This window comes from Strix uralensis, chromosome 3, assembly GCF_047716275.1.
Source record: "Strix uralensis isolate ZFMK-TIS-50842 chromosome 3, bStrUra1, whole genome shotgun sequence".
Lineage (NCBI taxonomy): Eukaryota > Metazoa > Chordata > Aves > Strigiformes > Strigidae > Strix > Strix uralensis.
In genome coordinates, this window is record NC_133974.1 from 111,915,210 (window position 1) to 111,936,848 (window position 21,639).

At 47.4% G+C, this 21,639-nt stretch overlaps 1 protein-coding gene across 11 annotated transcripts in view; it reads left to right on the forward strand.

The window, feature by feature from the left end:
• Positions 1-9,318: 9,318 nt before the first annotated feature.
• Positions 9,319-21,639, forward strand: part of FOXN2 (forkhead box N2) — a 35,020-nt gene continuing 22,699 nt past the window's right edge. For 3 of the 11 annotated variants that reach the window (XM_074863949.1, XM_074863953.1, XM_074863956.1), the window contains exons 1-2: positions 9,319-9,393; positions 11,601-11,747. The gene's annotated coding sequence lies outside the window, so the exon portion shown is untranslated. Of the gene's footprint in view, positions 9,394-10,785; positions 11,413-11,479; positions 11,572-11,600; positions 11,748-21,408; positions 21,480-21,639 lie in introns of those variants that run through there. The other 8 variants (XM_074863948.1, XM_074863958.1, XM_074863955.1 and 5 more) reach the window with 5 other exon arrangements.

Below are 21,639 nucleotides of genomic sequence, written 5' to 3' on the forward strand. Positions count from 1 at the left end.
ACTTGGATGCCATGGTGATATATGTCTAAGAGGTGCTATGCTGCACGCTGCTGTGCTGCACAGGGATCCACCAGCCCTGCTCAAGCTGCACCATGTGCCAAAACTACCCAGCTGAAGAGCTGGAGATGCCACTCGAGCATCGCAAGGGCCATTCCCCAGCAGGATATATTAGCCTGTGTAGAGGTCTACATCACTAGTCCCAAGGGATGTCATTATTTGCATGACTACCTCAGATACCCAGCAGATCCATGATCAACAGGTTTAATGTTGGCAAGCCAGATGTTGGTGCTTTTGATAGTGAAGTGGATTAAAACCTTGATAAAAATATGAGTGATGGATATTGTGAATGTGCCTAAAAGGACTGGCTTCGAGAGAAGAAGCTTCCTGTACTCAGCCAGGACCATTAGTGGCATACGGTTTGCTGGCCGCAACGAGTACATGAATATATCAACCAAACAAAATGCTGCATGGTCATTATGCTGCCCTTAATCAACTGGAAGGCACCTTCCTGAATGCCACAGAGAAATGCACCAGCTGGTGTTGAATAGGTTTTCTTCTCTCCAAGTAACAAGACATCTGAGTCCAGCTTATTTTCCAAGGCCTCATCCACCTCCTGCTCTGACTCATGAGATTATACCCAGTGTCAGTGCACTGAAGAGAAAAAATTTTATTCCATAGCTGGGAGTTTCAACACAGTTGGTCCTTCAGCCCAGCACATCCTGCCCCAGCAGTGAAAGAGTATTTTTTGTCTACAGAAGAAAGAAGACCATTTCAATCAGCCTTCTCTCCCATGCCTTTTATACTTTGAGTGATGGCGAGGTTGCAGGTTGATACTTTTATCTACTTGGTATGCCTTAATTTCATTTCTACGCATCAGCCACTCAGAAACATCTAGCAGGAGCCATGCCAGCCCCCAGACACATGGTGATAAAGAAAGTTTAGCGAAAATGTGGGTTTGGCTGTCAGAGACAGTGCAGCAACCAGATACAAAGTCTTTGACCATTATGTTTCTATAATTTCCAGCCAGGGAGCCTGTCTGAAATCCCTGACTAGAACAGGCTATGAGTTTTCCAGCTTGATGCTGGAATATCATCCATGTGAGAGTGACCTTTCTTACCTTGCTTGAAAAGTTCATTGAGAATCGGTTTGCAGGTACCAAACCAGCCACTGTTATTTGACTTGTACAAGGACGACATATCCTGAGTTTCTCTTGTATGAAAAGATCATCAAGCAACTTCATTCAGGAATGGAGGGAGATTCAGGCAAAGGGAGACTTACCTGCAGAACCAGGCAGCAAAACCATGATTATCAATGCACCTGGAGTCTCAAGCCACGTGGGGCCTAGACAGAGAGGATCCGGAACTCAACACTGCTCTCCTTATGGGCTTTTATCATATCATGAAGTTACTGGAACCACCTGGGTCAATGCTTCAGTACCACTGATGGCATAACTCTATGGCAATCTGTGGTGGTTTAGTCCCTGCTGGGGTCTGAGACCACGCGGCTGCTGCCCCTCCCCTGCAAAGGGAGTGAAATACAAAGCCCCGGGGCTGAGATAAGGAAAGGTTTAATACAACAGAGCAACAGCAACACAACAAACAACAACAATAACAATAACAGTAATAACAATGAACGGAGCAAGGTATGTACCGATACAGCAGTGTGAGAGAGAGAGATCACATAACACACACCTTCACCGACTGTCCCGAGCTCCCGCAATTGGGCACCCGGAGGTGATGTCAGCATGGTATTGAATAACCCGGCTAGAGCTTTCCCCCACTGCTGGGGAAACTTAACCCTATCCTGGCTAAACCAGGACACAATCTCTTGACACGAAAGCATTGCACAAAGAGCCTCATGTGTAATATATATAAGAAATATGCACTCCTGCTTGCGCCATCCGTAATACCACTTCTTGTATTATTTCTTTTCTTTCCCCTTTATATATTTTTGCAAACACTTTGAACTTCATAACAATGAAGTGCCAGTTCCATGTGCAATCTTTCTGGCCCATCTGGAATCCCTTGAATTACGGGTTACGGGTAATGAAGAAGGAGAGGCAGGAGAGCCAGGGAGATATGCACTCATGTCTGAGATATGCCCTTGCTGCCATCAGTCTCCCCATCACTGCCATTCCTATTGCTTCTGTGTCTTGTCCAAAAACCAACTCATCCAATGCCAAAAGCTGCATATGGAGACTGGTGGTCATTTCTTCCCCCAGATCTGGGCAGCATCTGTTCACTTGCCTTTGCAGTACACAGGTAGGCTAAAGGAGTTGGTAGGCTGATCATTGTCATCCTTTGTCTTGTGCTAGTCGCTCTTTGGTTTGTAAATGTCCTGTGCAAAAGGGAATGTTCAGAGAGCATCTCCTTAAGCAGTCCTCCCAGCAACTGCCTTGGATGGCTTGCGCATTCCTCTTGCTGTTGGGCTGAACATTACGATGGCATCACCTCAGGCTCACTGGCCTGTGTAAGGCGGAGTCCAAAAACATCCAAGAGCAGAGCCACAGCTCTTCTGCACTGCTCTTAATTCAGCCAAAAAAATGATGGCAAAGCAAATCTCTTCAGAGATTATTGCAGAGTTGCTGAACCCCAGCCCACCACCGTGTATTGATGAGGTGCTGTTCACCTCTGTCCCTCCCTGTATTAACCCACCCATCTATTAGAGGAGATTATAATAACCAGCTGCCTCAGATGGTGTTTTGAAGCTAAGCACTTGCAAATGCTTGAAGATATTTGGATTAAAGATAGGCTAAATAAAAGCTGATATGAGAAGTAAAGCTTACAACATGCAGCAAGACAAGGGGCTAGATTTCAGATTTTTTTACTGGGCTTTAAATCATACCTTTTCTTTTGAATAATAATGTAAACCCATAAAACCTTTGTTACTAAGAGGCACCATAATAAGCATTTTGCATTGAAATCAAAATAGTTTCTTTTAAAAATACTCAAGCTCTCTTTAAACTGCCAAGTCCTTAGTCAGATATTTAACTCCAGATCAGAACTTGAACTATTGCCATTTGCCTTAAAATTTTAAGCATCAGTATAAAAATAAACCACAAATAAATTCATTTTGAGCACTGCAGAATACACAGACACAACAAGTTGAAAGCCAATTGTTAAACAAGCAAGTGCTCTCCTAATCATAACAAAAAGAGAGTGCCTTAACACAAGGTGAAAATAACCAGAAAGCAAACAGAACACACCATTGATTGAGTCCTTCATTATCTAGGATAGCTTTTAATGACGGAACCTGCGTGTGTGTCATTGCGCTTATCTCTCCAAAGGCAGTATGCACACACTGTAAAAATCAGTCTCTTCATTTTCTGCTTGAAAAGATCATTGTAAAAAAAAAGTGTCAGGGAGTGGAGGTCATGCTGATTTATTGGCAATTAAACCTGCAGGATTTCTGCACTCCTTTCAAAACAAAGTATCTCTGGGTGATTCAGCTTGGCAGATTACATAGTGGGCTATCTTCTAAAAGGCATGAATCTTTTTGTTTGTGCACAACAAAAACAATTGACTTGGTCTTATTTAGGAAATTCCTACTATTTTCTGTAAGGTATTTGTATTACCCATGAAGACAGGAAAGTAAGTTATTTCTTAAAAATGCAAGATTTTTTCCAATAGATTTATCTGTTGTTGAGGATAACAAGTCTACAGATAAACTTCCTCCTGCTTAAAAGTAAATAGATGACGGTGCTAAATATATAATCCAAATGCATTGCTAAGGAAGACCCCATTTGCTTTCCTCCATGGCTGATTTATTCATACTTGAGTAGGTACTTCTGCACGAGCTTTCAAACCAGGCCTGGTCTCTTTGTGATGAGCTTTCAGCTGTATCACTTAGAAGTCTGAAAAAAAATGTCACCCTTAAGTGACTTAGCTAAACTGGCAAAACATTCACTATTCTGTTTTGGCAGAGCCATCTCACGCAGGTTTGGGCTTACATCATTTACTGAGCTAGCATAAGCTCTACCAAACAACCAGATGCAAGTATGATCAATATTTCCACCCAAAGTGTTTCCTAGTGTAGCAGTAATGTCAGATGCTTTTTCACACAGATACCTTCTCAGCTCTGCAAACAGTTTTGGATAGCCAATAGCGTAGAATCTTAATGTTTTGAGGGTGATTCAACACATGCCTTTTCAGTTCTTGGACATGCAACATGAGGTGCGGGAGGAATGCTGCAACCAGCACTGAACATCTTTCCTATCAGTATGGTTGGGAAAGCGCCTAATTATTAATTTTGCTGGATAATATTGCCCCTAAGATTCACTTTATAGTTACCTGCTTGTCTGAGCTCTGGATCTTTACTGCAGAGATATTCAGTGGAGAAGAGTGGGTCTCAAGAGATGTTAATAGACCCTCAATCATAGGAGGAGCTGTTAAAGGGGAAAGAAGAAAGCAGAGAGCATATTCAGTCCCTAAAATGAAGGACTTCGGACCTGTCTGTATATAGATACAACCAGATCTGAACAAGAACTTCAACACTGAGTCCTACTTAGGGTGTAGCAAGAGATGAGAGAGAGAGCAAATGTGGCAGGTGTCAGGATGGTGGGAGAACAAATGCTACAAATCCCACACTGCACAGTATCCCTTGTGGCTTTGCCTAGGGCGAGGGAAGAGATCAAATGCTAGACTAGACTGGTGGTAGGAGAGAGCAAAGCAGGAGACATTCCCAGACAAACTGCAAGCAGAAAGTTATGGTGTGGGAGCTGAGTCGGCACACACCCACCTGGAGAAATAGGAAGTCCCTTTGAAGTTATTACTTCAAACAAGCTGCCAATGCAAATCGGAGATGCCACTTGCAACAAGAAGTCCTAGGACAAGCAGGTGTCCAGCCATTGCTCAACTGGCATTTCTCTCATGGCATCCCTGGGCAGAAACAAAGGTTAAACAGATCCTGTGAACAGCACTCTGATTTGCTCCTCTGGAGAAGACAATGCCATTCCTGTGTGGTTTAACCTGACAAACTCTTCTTATGCTGACTTTCCGCAGGGTGATACACCAGCTGTAGGACATAATGTGAAACACTGAGGCACTACAAAGCCTGGCTGACCGTTCACACACATGGCAGAAATCCTGGCACAGTAACGCATGTCCATGTCACTGGGCCCCCAGCACTTGCCCTTCTGCTTTTTAGCAGTTCCTTTCTTGCCATTCCCCGCTCTCCATGCAATTAGGTCACACATAAGAGCACTAATGAGGCGTTGTACTTTAGATGACAGGATGGGTGACTGGCTCGTGTGAGGAAGTGCTTTTGGGGCGCTGGGTGGCACAGGTTGGGTCTGGCTGATACAGCCCTCATAGAGTCCCTGCTCTGCCCGCTCCTCTCGGGAAGGCAGACTGCAGCTGCTGGGAGGCAGGTTTCATCTTCCCAGTGGGTTTGCCCTCCACAAAACGGGTCTGGATCTCCTCTCTGCCTGGAGAAAGCCTTATCCCACCATGCATGTATAAATGCCACCTACCATCAACACCTCAGATCAAAATAAGAGAGAAGGTCTGAGGATTTTGACCCTGACATGGGAGAGGTGGAAGGTCCTATTTTGTGCCCAGAGCAGAAAAAAAACCCAAACCACTTCTTTTTTACTTTTTTTGTTTGTTTGTTTGCATTTCACAACCTGTGCTGAGGGCAAGGCAAGCAGAGCCGTGACTGTGCCCTGAAGGGGAAAGGACAGCTATCGTCTGGCAGAAACCACGCAGGAGCTGGGAAGGAGAGCTGCAGTGATGAGAGAAGCCTTGGCAAAGCAGGCACGGTGTGTCCTTGAGCGGGCAGTACCTTCAAGGACAGCCCTGGAGCTGGGCCAGGAGGCACCAGCAGCCTCTGCTGAGTCTGCCTTGGCTCTGAGCAGGAGGTGACAAGGGTAGGATGGTGGGCACCTCCTGCCATCTCCTCAGCACCTGCCTCGGCCTCTGAAGCCCATCTTCCCCACGCCTCCTGCCTTGGGGTACTGCAGGAGGTGCTGCATGGACATCCCGGGGAGCCATGCAGGTAGCACCATGACTAATGCTTGTCCCACCTATTTTAAAGGTGTGTGTTGGGAAACAGCACCATGCCCTTGTCATGTTTATTGGATGAGTTCTGCTTTGCTTGGTTGCCGTTTGCTGTAGGTTTCCTTCCGTAGCTCTGGTGCTTGTCCTGCTTGCAGTAGAAAGCTGAGGTGGAGTGAGAGGGAGACCAAGGTGGTGTGCGGGCTTGGACTGCCAGCAGCCACAGGCCTCCTTTGTGGGACAGGGTAAACTGCAGGAAAGAATGGTTTAATGCCTTCAGACCAAAATCTGGGAGCAAGCAGCTTTCAGGGATTTTGCACAAAGGAGCCTGGCAGGGCATCCTCCACACCATGGCTCTCCAGCTTCTGAGGGGTGAGCAAATGCGCAGCAGGACAACACAGGTGGCCTTGGCTCCGTCTGATGCTGTCGCTCCCAGTCATCCACCACCTGCTCCCTCTTGCTCTCACAGATCATGTGCAGGATTTAGCAGGCAAGCTGGATGATGGTAAGGAAACAGGGATCAAACTCAGCGCGGACACCAGAGAGACACACAGGTTTCTCAATCATCTGGCAGATGCCTGGGCACCAAGTGAAGACATTCTGATGCTGGCTGAGGTCGTTAGTCAGGAGACAGTACAGGCAGGGACAGGCAGAGCAAGCAAACATCAGGAGAGGTGTGAGTGCCCCCATGATGACCCAAAAAGGCCTGCGGTGGACGACTGTCCCTGCCTGTTCATGAAGGGTGTGCACCCTTCCCTCCAGCTGTGTGTTTGGTGGGGACCAGGAGAGCCGGGAGCCCTGGCGTGCCCTGGCTCCTGCGTGAGCTGCAGGCACGGATCTGGGCCGCTGATGAAGACAGGGTGGAAACGAAGCGTTGACCAGGGGTGCAAAGAGTGCTCCGGCAGGAACGCTGGTTTTTGAAGGGCTGCTCCTGGTGACTGCAGCTGGTGGGAAAGTGAACACCCTTGAGGAGCAACCCCCAATGCTGAATGTGCCTATCTGTGGCATGTGCCTGTCCTGTACTGGGTACCTGACCTGGCAATGCCCACTCAATGCTCCGTGCTCCAGCTGAGCTGAGTCAGCTCCAGGGCCTCCTTCAACATTGCACAAACGAGCTGCTACAGAATTGCAGCTGTATATGCTCCTCTGGAAGATGTAATTCTGCCCATGGCGCGTCACTGAGACGAGTACGATATGAGGTGGAAAGCTGATGCCTTTCTAGGGATTGTGCTGGGCTGTTTTTGGCCTTCCTTGACCCCCTCCCCAAATCCACTGCTGCAACCACCGCTCATTTCACAGGCGGCAGAAGAGTGAAGGCAACTCTGGTTGGTGTTGGAGTTAAGGACCTGATGCAGAAGGCACTCCAGAAAGCTTCAAATCTTGGTTACTGCCTTTGTTGATAGAGTTGATGGATTTTTAACAACATAGTATGGTTTAAAGCAAAAAAAACCTACCGTGGGCATGTTGAGGAGTAGAGAGGACCAAGGAAGATAAAAGGTGACAACATTTTTCAGAAGGTGCAGAAACATTTTATTTCAACTGCTACACCCTGGTTTAAATAAAATGCCCGTTCAAAGGCCAAGTGCTATTTTTTGCTTCTACGAGGGGGTGGCGACTTCGGGGCACTTTCAGCTTTTATCTTTTTAAGTTTTGTTTGGTTTGGGGTTTTATATCTTCCATTAAAATATAAAGGGTGAGAGGGCGTACATTCCTGCTGAACTCAGCTTGAGTTTTTAAAGGGTAAATGGGAAAATCTGTGAGCAGCCCTGCTTTAAAGGCGAAGGTGTAAATGCAATCAAGGGGCGAGAATGGATACCGCCCTCAGTGGCCCACACCGAACCTTTCATGTAATATATTCAAGCCAAAGGGATCCCTGATTCAAACATCTCTTTCAGGTCGCCGCCCAGCCGGGCAAAAGGCAAAGCAACACACCCTGGATTCCAACAGGCAAACAAGGCTCCGCTCGGCCCCCGCTCCTCCCTCCTCTGAAGCAGCTGAGGTGTGGTAGCCAGCAAGGCAAGCTGCAGCGCACGCTTTCTGGGAGGCGGAGGGATGGGAATTTAGGCTAAAGAGCCTCTTATGGGCAAAGCGTTGTTGGTACCAGCAGTGCTAGGTCTATTTTTAATGATTTAGGAATGGAGGGTGCTTTCAGCATCAGACAGCTTTAGTAACACGTAATTAATAGAAGCGCACCAAGTCCGCCAAGAGGGTAGGAAGGGCCGGGATAACTTCTGAAGCTGTGAAAAGGAAAAAAAGAGGTTGAATGAATCGTAATGTTGTATTCAATCGGTGGAAATTAGGTAGGAGGAAAATGAAAGTTGCTGAGAACAATTTATTTTGGTCAAAACTGTGCAGTTGTTTCCGGAGCTGGTCATGCTTCACGGCGCAGCAGAAGGAGCCTGTACGTGCTGGGCTGAGCCCCTCTGCCACTGGATTTGATCTTCCGCCCTTGGGAGAATAATTCTGCCTGCTGTAACCCTGGGCCCAATTCATCCTTACTCTTAAAAAAACCCGAGGTTGTTCTCTAAAATTATTTCAAATTAAAAAAAAAAACCCCAACAACTGGTTTCTGCTAATGTGGAGTGGGGGAATTTCCTCGAAAGACATTCCCATCCTCCCTTATAAATAAAACTACTGCAATGCATCACGAGGCGGGCGAAAGCCAAGCGTCCTTCAGAAGGCAAGGAAACCTTGGAAGGGCAAATAAACTTTTTTGCAGCGGCAGATCGGCCGCAAAAGAAAATTTCTCCCTGCAAGCGACTTCCTGAGGTTCTCTTTATTACAGCGCGCTGTAAAACCCTGCTAAGCAAACAGCAAAGTTCTCACCCTGGAAAGCTTAAAGACGGAGGCACGAGTGGAGGACAATGCGCTACAAGGCAGAGCAAACACGGCGGCGGCTTCATCTTTGTTAAGAGGACAAAAAAAAAAAAAAAAGGTTTAATGTCATGGGAGAAATAAGAAAAATGTGGAAAAAGGGGGGGCACGAATAGGCGCACACGGCTGGTTGTGGATGTGCGAGGGGAGAGGAAAGGGAAGTGACACGGAAAGGAGGGGTTACGTTTGAAATTTGGGGATCTTTGGGGGGTGTTTTGGGGCAAATGGAAACTTTTCGCAGGCGGTGAGGATGCTCGGGGCGGGGTGCGGGGCCTGGGAGCCGCTCGCAGCCCGCTCCGCCCCGGCGGCCCCGAGGTGGCGGCGGTGCCGGAGGCAGCCCGGGGCCGCCGGGGCGGAGCGGGGAGGCGGTCCCGGCGGCGGGGGGGTGCGGGGGTTGTTCCCGGTTGCCATGGGGAGGCGGGGAGGGCGGTGCCGCCGCCGCTGCGCAGGGAGCAGCTGCTCCCTGACACATCCCCCCGCTGCCATATTGTGTCCGCGCTGCCGGCCGCACGGCTTCATGACCGCGGTGAGTGGAGCCGGCGCTTCTCCCCCACCTCCTTTCCCTCCCTTCCCCGCCCCCACCCCCCATCCCCACGCCTGGTTTTGTTGCTTTTCTCCCTTTTTTTGGTTTAGTTTTCGTTTTTTTCGCGGGTTTGGGGGTTGGGTTTTTTTTGTTTTTAACGCTCTGGGAGGGTTTCATGGGGAAATGGGAAAGCGCGGGGAGCGGGGCGGCGGGTGCCGCTGGTGCTGGAGGGGGGGTGGCTGGTGCCCCACCTCGGGGATGCTGCGCCCCACGCGTGGAGGCGGGGAAGCGACACCCCCCCCCTCCTCCCCCCCGCGTGGGGACAACGCGCGGCGGCGGCGCTTCCTCTTCAGCCGGTCTCGATGACGATGCGTGCGGAGGGGGGCGCGCACGGGGCGGGGGGACCCCCCCACGCGGCGGCCGTGCTGGGAGCGGGGCCACTCGCTCCCAACGCCCCCCCCCCCCCCCCGGGGCTCCTCCTCCCGGCGCGGCTCCGCGGAGCTTCCGTCTGTCCGCGGGTTTTACGCGGGTGACCTCTCAGGGCAGCGCAGGCCCGCGCTTCTTACGCGTTTCCAACTGGGGTGATGGAGAAGGGGTCCGCCCGCGGCAGGGACCCGGCAGCGGGGCCCCGCCGTGCCCCTCGCCATCGGGTCACCGCAGCAAAACCCTGGCGCGGTTTATTTAACTAATTAAACGCCCTTTTGGTGTCATTCCGGCGCGCCCCCTTGTCCCCAGAACGGTGGGGACCCCCCACGGCTGCGCAGGAGGTCTGTGGTTTGCAGAGGTGAGGGGGAGCGGGAGACACGTTACGGGGGTCCCGCGTTTTGGGGTTTAACACTCGAAATGGCTCACGAGGCGCTCGAGGTGAGGCTGGGATCTGCACGTGGCCCTTGGGAGTTTTCCGGCTTTTTCAGGGGTTTTCGGTGGAGTTGGGCAGCGAAGCACAGTGGCGGCTGAGGAGCAGCACCCTACTGCCCGCCTGGCTTAGTCCTGCTCAGCCCCTCAAACGTGCCAGCTCTCCCAGTTTGTGTGGGAGCAGAAACTGGCTTTTGTTCCAGAAAGGTTTGGATTCTGACAAGGCCCAAAGAGTAAAGAGGACAAAAAGTAAAACCAGAAAATAAGACGTAACCTTGAGCGGGATGCAATGAGCTCACCTCCCCGCCTTGGTGTCTGCTTAGGGGTGGACATTATATGCAAAATGTAAAGTTAAAAACGCTGAGTTATGTTGGACTTGAATGCTGTGAAGGTAACTTGATTAGGTTTGGGGCTAATCTGTGAAATCAAGATAATTTGATATATACTACATAGATAGATATATATATACACACACACAGACACGCCAGACCTTGTTACTGGCGGACTTGCATGTAGATGGACTTTGGTAACGGTTGGATTGTACTATATTGACACGTGAATCATTTAACTTCTGTTGTTTTTCTTGGTTTGGGGTCTTTTTTTTCCCCCTCCTGGAAGTCTGGTGGGATCTATGCGAAAAAAAATTAAGCTGGTGTTACCTTATGTCAGAAAACTTGAACTAGTTTGCAGTTGGTTTTTGTGGGGTTTTTTTCTTGACAGGTGCCAACTCACATTTCCCAAGTTCTGCAGAAGGTAGTTGGACACATCAACTCTGAACTGAAAGCTATACAGTAGCAATTAACAGGGCACAGAGCTTGAGCTAATGAACTTCGCTGAGTGCCAGGGTATGTTATTTCTGAGCTCCGCTGTGTGTTGCTGCAGCAGTTCAGCTTCTGCTGGGGGCTCACTTGTGTCCAGCTGGGTGACTTTGAGTTTTGTAGAAATAGGGAGAAGATGGTAATTCTCACTTTGTATGTTTGAGTTGCCTTCAATATAAATAGGACTTTTCTGTGTTCTTACTCTTTTTTTTTTTTTTTTTTTTAAATGTGCCCATAAACCGAGTGGTGCCGCTGTACATGGTGTTTAGGCCTGCAGAGCGTGGTGGACATGCTGCGGCGCTGCCCTGGGGAGGAGGGAGCTGGAGGCACCAACCCCATATCGCTTCAGGTGTGCGGCCCTGAGTGCTTTTGGGGACCTTGCTGGAATAAAACTTGGTTGATGTCTTTGTTGGCAGTGTCTTGAGCAGAGGATGAAGTTGTGACCCCATTTGAGTGCTGCCACCGAGGCTGTGCTGAAGAAGCTCCGCGGGGATTGCTCAGCCCAGAAGTAAGATTTTTTTTTTTTTTATCCAAAAGGGACACCAACCAAGGAGCGTGCTGCCTCAACAGCTCCAACCGCCACAGGTTTTCTGTTTGAGGAGCCTTCCCGTGTCCTCTGGGGAGCTCGGGATGGAAGGTGCCAGCATTGCGGCAGCTATCTCAGTGTCAGGACGTGCCAGTCCAGTAAGTAATGGAGCAGATATAGGGAGCTGTAATGGTCCTGTCGAAGGAGAAAAAGGACTGCCTGGTGAGCGAGTGTAGTGCCTGGGAAAGAAGACAGAGGCTTAGGGGCATGTCAAGCTGATTTTTGCCATCTTTATTAACCACAGTCTCTTCCCACTCAATGTAGTAGAGTTGAAAACCTGACATGTTGAGCAAAGGCAAGCTCTTTTGGTGAACAAGATGGTTTGGCACCTGAAGATGCTGTGTATGGATTTAGCTTAAACTGGTAAGAAAGCGATGCAGTTCTTGTGCGGAATGTTGGTTCCCATAAGAACAACCGAAGTTTTTATGCTGGTTTCATTGGGGTTGTAATTCCACCTTCCTCTCCTGTTGTTGCTCCTTGGCTACTCGTTGGGGTTAAAAGGAGCCGATATTTATGAGAGGAAATATCCCAGGCGCTCAGAAGACTTTTTCCACATGCAGGTTCATGTTACCTTATCAGAATGAGCTGGACGGCAGGATTATAGCCGGCAGGATGACTGAAAGTAGGGGTGTTGGGAGGAGTGACACTGCTGCTGTGCATCTCTTACGCTGTTCCCTTCAACGGGGTAGTCTTACTGCACCGCCGCGGTGCAAAATGAGCTGTGTGAAATACAGTTTTCCTTTCCTGACTGTAAAACAGTGAAGAGCAGCCTTCAGTCCCTGTCACTAAAGACTGTCGGTGGTATGGATGCATGCTCACAACCTTTTAGCACAGGTATAAATTCTGCCCTTTTTATTCCGTTTGGCTCCTTGAGTTTTGTTTTTATGGCTGTTGCTGTTCCTCTGCCTCCTGTTAACGAAGTGTATTGTGTATAAGCTCATATATAGGATGTCACTGCCTTGACTGTAACTTTTTTGAGGGAAGTAGATGGAGGCAGTGAGTGCCTCATCCTAGCGCGTGTGCCTTGCTGCTCGACAACTGAAATGGTGTTGGGCAACTTCCTGCGCCGAGATGCTGCTGTCAGCGGCTCTTGGTGACTCATGTCAGCACGTGGCTTCGTCTCTCGACAAGTGTGCGCTTGCAGGCTGCAAACCCCGTCCGCATCCCAGTGCAGCAACTGAGAGGGTCGGTTTGGGTGCCTGTGGTGTGTTTCTTCCCAGATCCAGCAGGTTCCTTGACTCCTGGAGAAGACACTCACAAGTAAAACAAGAAAACCATGAGATGCTGCTTCATTTTTTTTCTGGCTGGACCTTTAGGTGTGATACTTGTTTATTAGTTCCCTGTCATATTACACGTGCCTTCTGACTTAGTGCATGCTGGGTGATGATGAACCTTCATCCCATCCTCACCATGCCAAGTAAAAGCACTCAGCAACACTCCAGGGTACTTGCAAAATACAGTTTAAGTCAGCAAGCGGGAGACAGCTCACCCATGCTTCGGTAATAGATTATGTCGTACAGAAGAAGTGCTGTCTGATGCCAGCCAGCACCTTCATGACCCCTGGTACTCTGCCTCCTCCCTGTAAAACGTTAACGGCTGTGGAAGCACGAGGGTTGGGTCACACTTGCTTTTGGAGAGTGTGCTGGGTGGTGCCTCTCAGTGCTGGTGCCCAGAGGTCCACGCGGTCAGCAACCGGGAAGACTAGCTGTTGTGTCTGGGGTAGGAACACCCCTGTTACCAAACGGTTGCTCGCATACCAAGACCATTTTAAGAGAAGCCTGGAATGTGTGCAGGTAAGATTTATACTAGAAGTCAATGATGTGGATTTTGACTTTTTTTTTTTCCTAGTGTGTTCAAATTTTTTTCTGTTATGTTAAAACTAGACTTAGAGCTCCCTACTTTTTCCTCAAAGGTTAGGATGTGTTAAATTGGCTACTGCCACTGCAGAAATCACTCCCCGCCCCTGCTCTTCTTCACTCTGTAAAGATTAGATTATAAATTGGGAATGTTTTCACCCAGTTCCCGCTGGCAGAAAATCCTAATACAATTCATCAGGTGTACCAGTGTGTGTTAGCTGCCTTGCAGGACGGCTGTTGTCTAAGGTATTTAATGCCACTTCTCTGAACTTGCTAATGGGGTGGGTTCGAACTGCAGGGCTGGGCTGAGATCAGGTCTACAGCTTCTGGCTGCAGTGCTTATGGCCCTGTGCTGGCCTTCCCCTCCGGCCGGTGACAAACCTGGTCTCTGCATTGCAGCCACAGACCCGCACGCCTCGATGTGCCTTTGAACATCATCATTGGGTACCTTCGACTTTATCGGTGTGACTCTGTTTTCCATCTGTTAAGTGCTGGATGTGTGGTAGGCAGGTGATGCTGCTCGATCCTCGTGTTATTTTGCTTATGCATCTGGGTGTCCCACCAGTGTCTGTCATACGAATTGCCATTGTATTTTTATTGTGGACTTTGATGTGTGACTGGATGTATTCCCAAAGCCCATTTCCTGGAGCCGCTTATCTTGATACCATGCTCAGGCTTTGTTTCTTCTCTCGGATTATTTTCAGTGCATTCCTATCTTGCAGTTTGTAGCTACTTTTAGTTTCCTGGTTCACATGCGGTCCCCTGCTTGCTTCCTTTTTAACACTCTCACTGGATTGCATTATGCTGAGATCTGGGGCAAGTATATGGTCACCTAAAAGCTAATTACTGGGTGTGGAGAGAGGTCAGCAACTGGAAAACTTGGACAAAGTAAAGCTGAATGAGTGGAAGCTGGGAAGCTTGCTGCCCAGCAGCAGCAGTCACTCATCCCTCATCCTCTGGTCTGTGAGGACCTTCACCAGACTGGTTATCAGGCAGTTTGATTTGCTTTAGGGATGTTGAGTAGTCAGAAGTATGAGCTAGTACGCTTTTGGGCTTTTGACCATGCCATATGGGAAGTGTCAGATGGCATCTTGTACTTTGATGGTCTAGTTTTGTTAGCACGGTTGCCTTTCTTCTGTGTTTAGAGGAAGTTGAATCTTCTGTAGCCTTCTATCTGAAGGTGTACCTCAACATACAGACCCTGTATGATTAAACTGGGCCAGTTATTCCAGTGTGGGGTTACCGTATAGAAGAAAAGATAATTTTGTGACACAATCGTTATGAGCAGAGGGATTATTCTGATCTAATTTTGAAACAGAAAGCCCAAGTTCAACAGTTGTGGAGTAAAATTAAGAGCAAGTTGGCCAGGGAGGTGAGCATGGTGAAGAGCATCGCTGTGCTGTGCCCATAGCTCTGGAGGAAAACTTGTGCTTCAGGAGCAGGAGCTGGGAAGCAGCAACTGGTGAAAGCTTTGTGATCATGAAGTTGTACTGGTAATGTGGCGGTGGCTTTGTGTTACAGCTCCAGTGATGCTTTTAAATAAAATCTTGCAGGAGGATCACTTGGGGCAAAGCTTCAAGTTGTTGGTTTTCAGCTGAAAATCAGGAGTTCTGGTACTTTAAGGCTGAAGAAGGCAGAAAAACTGGATGGAAAGGGTAGCATTATGTTTTCTAGTGTTGGTAAATTGTTACTGACACCAGCTGAAATGTATCTATATTTTCTTTCCAAGAGGATGGTAGAGAAACACGTGGAAGGGTTACCCTGGCAAGGGAATTAGCATCAGAATTATTTTGCAAGACATTTGCTCAAATGGCTCACTTGTGAACATATCAATGGCTTACATTTTTTTTTTTTTTCATTTTAGTCCATTTAGCAAGCAGTGTACTGAATTTAAGGAACATGACCTGAAGGCATCCTTTGAAAAGCTACTATTGGCAGTAAAGCATTTTTCTTAAAAGCACTTCTTCCCCCCCCCTCCCTTTTCTGTGACACCAAGGGTTTTCCTTAATAGTTTAGATTTCACTGCTGGGTTTTTTGCGTTTTTTTTTTTTTTTTAATTTCCCACTTTCTCTATTAAGACTGTTTTCATGTGCATGTTTTAAATCCGAGGCACAGGGAACTGGGTCCAACAGTGACTGCAGCCTTTGGAAAGGCTTCACGTTTGCAAAGTCTCTGCAGGCAGCACTGGAATAAACGGCCCAGAGACTCTGGGCGGTGCAAAGGGTCTGGACTGGGGTCTGGGCATGTCTGAGTTTACGTATTATTTTTGTTTCAGATATCTATTTCAATCACAAACCAACTTGTGTGTGTATGTGTACTTAATAAAAAAAATGAAAACTTTTCTCATATAAGTTAGATCTCAGAGGAAATCTCGTTCTCTCACTTCCTGCCCTTCCCTAGGCTGTGATAAGGGTTTAATCCCTTCCCTTTTTAAATTTTGCAGCACTTCTTAACTTTCCTAATATTGGACCTTTTCACTGGTTTTCGTTACCATTTGTTTTCTTTTTCCTCCCCCTGCCTTTAATTATTTCACAGGGTGTGGGAGAATATTGACATTAAAGGGGCATTAAAATGAGAGAGGCTTGGAAGTATTTCAGCAAATACCTGGAAAACCTCTCTTCTTTGAGCCCACCAATACCAAGGTTAAAAAGAAACTCCTGATCTTATGGCTTGTCCAGTACTTCGGTTGTGGGGTGGTTTTTTTGTTTTTACAGACTGGCTTCGAGAAGCCAATAACTGCCTTTTTAATGTTTCTTTAAACAATTATTTTTAATTTCCCCCCCCTTTGCAAGCCAAGAGGAGTGGGAAGGGCCCTGTCTGCCACGGGTGCTGCCCTGGGGGAGCATCTCTGGGTGCCTTTTGTCACCGGTGGGGGTACAGCTGCCTGCTCTTCTCCCCTGCAGACAAGGGGTCCTGGCTGACCGAAATCTATGGCCGAGAGGCGGTTTTGTCCTCGGGAGACCGTAATGCCTTTAGTTGTCTTGGTTACGTGACATCATACAGTGTTGTAATCAAATACAGGCCTTTCACAGAGCTGGGGGGGGGGGATTTCAGCTGACCTCCAGCCCGCTGAGCCGCTCCTGTGAGGTGGGCAGGGGATGGAGCAGGACAGCCTGAGACAAAGGAGCTGGGAGGGGGGGAAGGTTAAATTAATGGGGGAAAAACAGTCTGGTGTCATGCTTTTAATGCTCCCGGTCAAGCGGATGTGGTACTTCTTATCAATGGGTTTTCACTAGTTGTGCCAAGAATTTTTTTTGCTGTTCTTCCCTCTAACACGCAAAAACTTGTAGCTGGTCCTGTGCTGTGTGCATGCTGACTTGGAAGTTTATCCCAAACTTATGTAGGTGAGCAGTGACACTAATTTATTTGTGTAATTCTTGGGCTGTTTTAACAGCACAATACATACATTTACAGTATTTAAGTCAGGACAAGCTGTGGTGTCAATACGCTTCCCGTAAGTGCAAGGGAATATGAAAGATCAATAGAAGAGTTTGCTATTGGTATAGTTGCTTGCATGCAAAAGCACGTACCCATCTTTTTAAATACTCTCACAGAGTCTGATTATGTTAGTACAAAAGTTGTGCATGGAGTACGCAAACGCCCCAGCTCTGTAAATAAGGCTGCATGCCCTGAGCTTGTTGCAGAGAGGGTGGTTGCAGAGCTGCTCTCATTATTGTGATATGGCTAAAAATCTCTTCTGGATTAAAATCATATTCAACTCCTCAGACTTAGACAATGCATGGTAAGAATTATTTTTTAATTTCATTTTTTATTTTTTTAAATCTGGAGGGAAATTACTGCGCTGCTAGCAGGTTCCAGGTCTTCACACTACTAGCAGAGGTGACCTAGTTGCTTGGCTGGTCCTACAGAAATAAATAGGTGCGTTTAGTTGTGGAAAAGGTTGTCCTAACCTAGGGCACTGATGTTGTGCAGATGCCAAATGGCACCTTTCATCTGACGCCACTGGAGAGTAAAGAAGGGTTGAGCAGCAGCAGGAGCTCTGCTCACACGCTAACTTGGCATGAACAAGGCTGTGGCATCTTTTAACACAAAGGCTGAATTCTTTCTTGCCAGGTCAGTGAGTCCAGGCATGGTGGCCATAGTAAAAACGATGTCTGTGCACTTTTAGTTGCAACGCTGCTGGTTTTGGAGAAGGTTACCTTTGGTGGGACGGAGGTATCTGCTACGGCTTTGTCCCTTGGACCTGGACTCTGCTGGAGCTGAGACTTCTTCAAGAAGGGCTGCAGCAAAAAAAGCATGCTTCCCTGCTTGCCTGAGAATGTGCCCAAGTGGACTTCCAGTTCTGTTAACAGTTGGCCTACATTAAAGCAGCTTTGTCTTTATAAACGTTCACACACCAAAGCATTCCATTCTGTGGCAGAACATAGCAATGCTTAAGGTCTTCCCTCAAAATGAAGTCATAGCTGGGGATGCATATGGGGTGTGCAAACCTGGTTTAACCCCAGGTGTGCTCTGCTCTGCCGAGGACCTTCCTGTCCCCATAACCTTTCCCAAACTTAGCTCTTCAGCGAGTTTGAAAGAAGACTGCAAAACATATTACCTTGTCTTGTGACGCTGAAGCTCTTCCAATCTGTTAGGGCTCCTCTGAATACACCTGCAGCCTTAATCAGCCCCTTTGGACCTGGGCTGTGCTGTTCGGGTCACAAGTGCCTGGAAGAGCAGGACTTCACTGGGCTTTGGGTGCTGGGCTGACATTTATTAGCAGGGAGGTCCTCTCCTGGCTTTTGTGTGTGTTCTTGAGTGATGCCAAAAATCACAAGACTGCTGGGAAGAACATCTCTCTCGCCTCTTTTCTGATGCACCCTAACTTTTCTTTGAGCAACCTCAGTTGACTTTGCAGTCTTTTAGTCTTCTTACCTTAGAATCATAGTCCTCTATTAATTACCATGCAAACTAATGTAAATCTCTGCTGCCATACTTTGTATTTGAGGAGTAGCTGTTTTGTTGGCTTTTCTTTTGAAGGTGCTTACAGGAGATAGATGCTCAAATTCCTTAGGATTTGGATGCGTGATGCTCTGCTTTCAGTTGAGGTGTTAATACTAATTAACAGCAGTGTGCTGTGTTACTGTGTACTTAGTGGTAGGGCAAAGCACATGGGACGGAGCATAAACTGTTGCACATTTTTCAGAGGTGTACTTAAAGCACGTTATTTCTGCATTTGCATGGCTGGAGGTTGCCTTCCAGCTCTGCTTGTGGGGCTGGGGCGGTCCTCGTGGAAATGGCAGAGTCTCTGGGCATTCGAAATGCCAGCTGGAGAGGTCGGTTAAATGGTGGCCATCTGCCATCCTCCTTCCATGCCAAGTGGCTCCAGGAGAGTGAGAAGAGAGGGCCAGGGAGTGTGTCTCAGCAGCTGAGCGGGTGCGTGCCACTTGGAGATGGTTTTCTTGCAAGGCTTTTGCTGCCCCTGGAGGAGCGGACAAGGTGAGGAAGATGGCAGGAATAAAGGATTGGAAGACAAATTTCACTAAGTGGCCTTGCAATGCTTGTGTGCGCTCTTAACCTTGCCTTTCTGTTACGTTTCCCTCTCCCTTCCCTCCCTGTTTCACGTAGGTGCTGCTAGTTCAGCTTGGATGGGAGCACTGTGGAGAGCAGGTCCTGGTGGCTACCTCTAACCTTGTTTGCATCAGCCTTTGTAGCCGGTAACAGTGAGAAATGTTAGGAAGAAATCTGATGGTTCAAGTGTATACATTTTCATCACGATGTCTGTGTTGGAGAGCTTCTTCCATGCTGTCATCTTCTCGTGGTCTGTTCTCCTTGCTCTTTCTGTGGATTTCCTGCAGACTTATCCCTGTCCACAAGCCCCTAGTAGCTTATAGCAGAGATGGCCTTGGTGAATCACAGGACCCTTCCGTAAAATATTAAACCCCAAATATTGGAAGTGACAATCTTGAAAATAATAGCTTGGAATTGTCTCACAGTCCCATCCGCTTATGGCCAAGCAGAGCACACATGCAGAAAAAGAAATCGTGACTATCAGATGTCATTATGGGTCTGCATGAATGAAAAGGGGCTCTGAAAAGTGCATGTGAATTAAACTGACTGCTTGTGTGCCTTCAGATACACTCCAGTGGCACTGCTGTTCCTCCCCGCCAGGCTGCTACAAGCAGAAAGGAGTAGTGCTGTCTCACCTGAGTAGTTAGTGATGGTCCTATGGGCCACATGGCCCTTGGATGCTTGAGAGGCGAAGGAGGTCCTGTGAGGCGAGGAGGTCCTGGGGACCGTGTGGTCCTTGGGTGCTTGAGTGGTGAGGCAGACTAATTAACGTGTCTGTCAGTGAGCCCGTCTGTGGGGTCCCCTTGGAGCTGCTGTGGTTGATCTTTGTCTAGGGGAAGGGCAAGCTTTTGATGGTGAGTATTGCTTCATGAAAATAACTTTTCCTGTTGCATACTCTGCTGTTTCTATATTTAAGTTATTCTTGATGCAGTGTTCAGTTTAGACCACTGAAAGCTGCAGTAGTTATGGAACTGATTTTTTTTTTAAATTTATTAGATTATAATAGTCTAATGTCTTTACAGCTTTCTAGAAAAAAAGATTTTGATTTCTGCTGATGTGTTCAAGTAGATGTGTGAAGTGGTGAACTAGGCACTAAGAAGGTAATATGAGATGTGGATTTTTGTAATGCATCTACTGAGAGAAATGTGGCACTAGCCCATATTATTTACTGTAAGTATATTGCTTTAAAGTAGCATATTAATTATTCTGATGATTCTCTGCTAACACATAGTGTCCAAACAAATAGCGCATTGACACCACAAAGCCTACCTGATTTTAAGTGCCAGTTTAATAAGTTAATATGGTTTTCTTCCCTCTATAATTTTGAGAATATTGTGAGCATGCCCAGGCCCTATTTGTGTTGTAAAACACAAATTTTTTTTATTGTCCCGTTTCACCAAAGGAATAAATACACTCACTTAAAACTTTCACATGTGTGCGTATATGTGCATGTTCTCGATCTACTGTGCTGACTGAAGATTTGCAAAGGGTTATTTCATGCAACATGAACCAAGTGCTAAAATTACTGGTACACGGCTGAGAGGTGTAAGCTAGTACGTAGTTGGCTAAAGAGGCGCTGAACAAGGAGGTAAAGTTACTCATTATAAAGAAAACGGTGCAACTCATGTTGCAGTAGAATTGGGGTTTGTCTCACTGTATGAATTTTATCACTAGCTCTTTGTTTGTTTTTCAATTCAAGAAAGGATTGAAAAACTGACATAAGCATATGTATATATTGCTGTGTTTAAAGCCAGCAATCACTGACTGCCAGTATAAATCTGCTCTGATGGCTTGGGGGAGAAGTAAATTGTAGGGAGAGCAAAGCTATTTTTGACCAGCTATTTGAGCAGTTCACTTTGCCTTTTTTTTTTTTTTTTTTTTTTTTTTGAATGAATGACTGAGCTGATAGTTAATCACTCCCGTTCCTGCACTTAAATAGAAAATTTGAGGATGGTTTCCAGCGCTGGTAAGCATAGGTGCAAGTGTTACTGTCAAAACAGCTTTGCAATAGCTGGTGCAAAAGCATGTGAGCAGATGAAGAGAGGAGAAGTAGTTGCTGGTGGGAAACCTAGTGTATTTTCTGTGGCAGGCACAAATTCTGCACCCCACGCCTGCCCGGCACCAGGCAGGGGCTGGCAGGGCTCTGGCTCCTGCTGGGTAGCATAAAATGGATGTATTCTGTTGCCTTTCTGTGTCACCACATCATGCATGTCACCCTCCTCCTCCAAAATAAGGAGGCTGGGCAAATACATCTCCAGGCAGGTTGGGCAACCTCATAGCATGGACACTGTGAGGCTGTCGGGTTGGAGCCAGCCAGTGGTGTGGTTTTGTAGGTGGGACAGCCAGAGCGTGTATGCAAGCTGCTCAACTCCTTGCCTCCACTTCGTAGGAGAAGACGCAAGTGCACAGAACCACGTGTTTACTAAAGACCGTTGTAAGAAAACACCCAGTAACTGTCTGGTGAGATATGATATGGAAACTGTCCTAGTCTTGCAATTGAGCTCTTGCAGTAGGTGCTGGAGCATGAAACCAGAATGATAGCAGGCACTGGGACGGGGAATTGGGTTGGGATTTTTGGTTTGTTTGGGTTTTGGGGGTTTTTTTTACAGTTAATATGAAC